Source organism: Phascolarctos cinereus, unplaced genomic scaffold (assembly GCF_003287225.1).
Source record: "Phascolarctos cinereus isolate Bilbo 61053 unplaced genomic scaffold, phaCin_HiC Scaffold_1;HRSCAF=81, whole genome shotgun sequence".
Classification (NCBI taxonomy): Eukaryota; Metazoa; Chordata; class Mammalia; order Diprotodontia; family Phascolarctidae; genus Phascolarctos; species Phascolarctos cinereus.
The window spans coordinates 58,865,797-58,870,733 of record NW_027555514.1 but is presented as its reverse complement, the minus strand read 5'-3'; positions in this window follow the sequence as shown (position 1 = coordinate 58,870,733).

The following is a 4,937-nucleotide window of genomic DNA, read 5'->3' as shown; positions in this document are numbered from 1 at the left end:
AGCAGGTGCTCTGTCCACTTAGCCACCTAGCTGCCCCAGTTTGGTCTTTTCTGAGGTCCTCTCAAGTTGTCTTTACTTTACTGCTTTACCCTTTTATTTTTGTTGCTCTATGTTCATTTCATGGCTATCTTCTGTCTATTTGTGGAGGAAGTCTGAAGAACCTGGGCATTTCTGACCTACTCCACCATCTTTCCACAATCATCCACGTCTTCATTTTTCAATTCCTGCCCTTAGGTCTTTTCCTTTCGATCATGGTGCCAAAAATATGAAGAATCACTCAAGAGTTAATGTGGTACCATGGAAAGAGTGGAAGGAGTGTAGAATCAGAAGACCTGACTTCAAAGCCTGGCTCTTCAACTTGCCTACAGGACTCTAGGAAAGTAATTTAACATTTCTGGTCCTCGGTTTTCTTATCTTTGAAATGAAAAGGTTGAGGTAGCTAGGTGATACAGTGGATAGAGTGCTAGGTCTGGAGTCAGGAAGTCCTGAGTTCAAGTCCAACCTCAGACAACTGACTAGTTGTATGACCCTGAGCAAGTCACTTAACCTCTGTTTGCCTCAGTTTATTCAATTGTAAAATGGGGATAATAATAACACCTACCTCATAGGGTTGTTGTGAAGATCAAATGAAAAAGAGCACTTCACACAGTGCCTGGCACACAGTTGGTGCTTTATAAATGCTTATTCACTTCTTCTTTCTTTCCACCTCCCTCCCGGTTAGGTGACCTCTGAGACCTCTTCCAGCTCTAAATCTGTAAACCTAATTGCTGCTTCAAAAAACCCTAGAAATTAATAATTTCTTTTACCTTAAAGATTCAAGAATTCATCAACACTATCAAAAATCACTTGCCAATATTCAAAAATAGATTAGGAAGGGAAATGCCAACTCTTTCAATTTGAAGTCCAAATTGTGTTTTTGGTAAATCTAAGACAATGGCTACCCAGGATGTTCTCAATTTGTGAGGCTTAGAATCAGTGTAACTCCTGCCTGGCAGTAAAATAAGGTAAACTATAAGTGACATCCTGGAACATGGGATTTGGTTGAGAATAGCACCAAATGCACAGAGCTGACAATGCATTTCCTTAGGAGTCAGACTTAGACTTTTATTAAAGAAAATCAGGGCTATAGAGGAATAAAAAATAGGACTAGATCCTGAGTTGAATTCTCAATTATGTTGACATAGGCTGTGTCAAAATAGTAACAGAACAAGTCACTGAAAAGTGAAATATTCACATCAGATTTTGGTATGACATGTCATTAACTGTTCCCAGTTCCATTTTTTGGACAATATTGTACCTTTCTGAGAAACTTAATTGTAGGTGCAATTAGGCAGAAAAAGGACTTTGTTTTATTTTCTTTTTTGCCTCTAATGGTTGAGACAAAGGAAAGGATGAGAAGGAAGAGCACTGTGGAGTGGTAGGATTGAGTTGGGTGGGATGAGAGTATGGGGAATGATACAAGAGGACCCGTTTATAAACCATTCAAACATCAGGCCTATCCAGTTTTCAAAGAAGGAAATCTAAGCTATGAATTTTATGGTTGTTCAGTCCTTTGTATTCATGCCTGACTCTTCTAACCCCGTTATGAAGTTTTCTTGGCAAAGATACTGGAGTGGTTTGCAATTTCCTTTTCTAGCTCATTTCACAGATGAGGAAACTGAGGCAAACAACATTAAAGGATTTGCCCAGGGGCACACAGCTAGTAAGTGTCTGAGGCCAGATTTGAAATAGGGAAGATGAGTCTTCCTGACTCCAAATCCTGGGCTCTATCCACTACACCACCTAACTGCCCAAAGCTATGGATAGCCATATGAAAAAAAATGCTTTGAATCACTAATAATTAGAAAAATTTGAATTAAATCAACTTTGAAGTGCTCCCTCATACACAGCAGATTGGTAAAGTGGACAAAAAAGGAATATTATAAATACTGGAGAGGCTGTGGGAACACAGGTGCATTAATATACTGTTGGTAGAGCTGTGAATTGGTACAATTGTTCTGGAAAGCATTTGAAACTATGTCCAGATGGTCAGAGATTAAAGAAAGAATAAAAGACCCCATATTTACAAAAAATATTTGCAGCAGCTCTTTTTTGTAGTAACAAAGAGCTGTAAACTAAGCGAGCGTTCTTAGTTTCCAGCTGGTGAATGGCTGAGCAAATTATGGCACCTGAATGTAATGTAATGTTATTGTACTGTAAGAAATGATGAAAGAGATGGTTTCAGAGAAACCTGCAAAGATATGTATGAACTGATATAGAGTAAAGTGAGCAGAATCAGGAGAGCATTTTAAGGACAAACAACTTTGAAACCATTAAGAACTGTCATCAATCCATCAGCAAACCCCAATTCTAGCAAACCAATGATGAAGTATACAATCTACCTCTTGACAGAAAGACAGAGGGCTCAAAATGTTGAATGAGGATTACATTTTTTAAGAAATCACAACTTCAGGATTTTGTTATGCTTGACTATGCATATTTTTCACAAGGATTTTGTTTTTCTTTCCTTAATGGAAGGATGGAGAGACATGTTTTGTTAATTGACAAAAAAGTTTAAGAACCATCAGGCTTGTAGATTTCTGAGAAAGAATTTCCATATTGAAAAATCAATCCAAAGATTAGTGCTGTGAAGAGAGAAAAGTGAAGCCTCAGCAGGGGAGACGGCTTGGAAGAATGTGGTTGAAGGGACCAGAGGTCACGATGAAGACAAAGAAAAATCTTAGGAGATTTAAGACAAAGGGAGAGAGGGAAGTACAGATAATTATGATTGGAAAGGGGACTTTCTGAGTTCTAAGTAATGGATATATGCAGTTATGGGTGATAGATGTAAGGCACAACCACATTGTGGGTGACTTGTAGATTTGTAGACAATTGATGAACTGGAAATCTAGGATGTTTGGTGGGACATCAATGTATTGGTATGACATCAATGTATATAGTAACAAATTTTGAGGACAGGGGTAGGTGTGTAGAGGAAGACTGAGCAAGATGCTAAACCCCTTTAGAAGGGAGGAGAGAGAGCTTAGACTGGTATAACGATTAAGATCTGACTGTGGGTGATAGAGTGAACCTCAGACAAGGTGGGGTTGCAGAGTTACTGTGGCAGAGGGAAGGATCTGGCAGCGGTAGTGTGGGAGCAAGGTATGGGTGGATCCTAGTCCGGTGCATTGGGAGTGGGGGACTTGAGAAAGAAAACACTCAATACTGAAAAAAGTAGCCAGAGATGCAGGGTCATCTAGAGGGAGCCAGGTTTTTTCCAGAGCCAGAAGATGGAAAGAGCATGAGATGAAAAGATGAAGGATGATACAGTAGATAGAAGGCTAAAACTTGGAAGCACAATCCTACCTTGGGTGTATCACTTCTGTCAGGACTCCATTTTATTCATCTGCAAAATGGAGTTACCATCCAGTTCTAGACCTAAGGAGCGTTCATGAGCAAGAGGAAAAGAAAGGGTTTTAGAAGCATGACAGTATAGTTATAATCAGAGATAGAAATGATTGCAGCTTGAATTTTGGAGCCTAGGAGACACCACAACAATCTCTAAGTCAATCAATTCATTTAAAAAACAAACAAACCTGAGTTTTGTGTAGATTTCACTGAATGATTGAATTTGTTTTGGAATTGTATAATGGAATTGTATAGATGTATAGAAACAATCTTGCTGAATCAGGAAATGGGAAGAATGGCTGGCCTAGTCCAAGAGGATGTTATTAAGTAACACACACACACCTTACTATTGATCACATAGGCTTTTGTGTTTGAATTTTCTTATGTTTAATGGAATAATGACAAATGCCTACTTTTTACTTCAGGAATAGTGCAAGGAATGGATTTTGTTTCACAATAAAAGTGCAATGAAGAATTCTTTCCCTTCAGCTCCAGGAATTGTAGTTATGTAATTAAGTGGATGACATGCAGCATTTAGCTCATTGTTGAAAGCACCTGTCTTATGTTTGAGGTGGCTTGGCAGGTTCATGGAAGGTACATATTCAGAGGGAATAAAGAACCCTTTCTTGTGACAGTTATTATATTTAATTACTGGATAATGTTGTGTATTTGGATATGTTGTGATTTAACATTGAAAGTCAGCCTGACAACTCTGAGATTGGGGGGGGGGGAATCCCCAATAGGGTTAATTTCATGGCTGTCACTCAAGTTTTGCCATGTGCATTTCCCTCATTTATTGTTGTCTGTAGTTTCTTGTGGTTTCACTTCATCCCAGGAGGTCTCCCTGGGCATTGTGAAGTACTTTCTTTCCCAAGGATCATTGTGTCTACACATGAGGATGAGGGCAACCATTTTGATGAATTTGACAAAAGTTCTGATACAGAAGAAAGAAGTGGGCTAGACTCAAGCAAACTTTTAATTACATAAACTTGATACCTAATATTTCCAAAGTTTGTTTAGAGGTGGCTAGAGACAGGAAAACATGGCTACATTAGAAGGCTACATTACCTGGGAACAGGGACCGTAGGAACAATGTCTTATCCGTAAGATACTCAAGCTATTGTATAACTTATTAATAAGCCTTGGGACTACCTCTGAGTAAAACAATTAATTACATTATTTCCTTTAATGCCACTGCTTAGGAAACAAAAGAAAAATTATACAAGTTATATTTAGCAGACCTTTTTTAAAAAAATGTACTATTTTCCCTACCTCCCTAGATAAGACCTCACTGGCCCTTCCCCCCACCCCCAAGTCTCCTATGTAATTCTCTTCTCCCTTTTTGTTTTTATTTTGTTTTGTTTTTGCAGTTAGAAAAGCTTTCATATGATCACATATTTTTGTGGGAAAGTATATTGGGTCTGAAAAGGGAGGGGCTGAATGATTTTAAGGTCAAAGGGATTTGTACTTGATAGTATGACTCACTGAAAAGAGTGCCTGCAGCTTAAAATAACAGTATATTTTAAATGCACTTATTGTCAAACATTTTG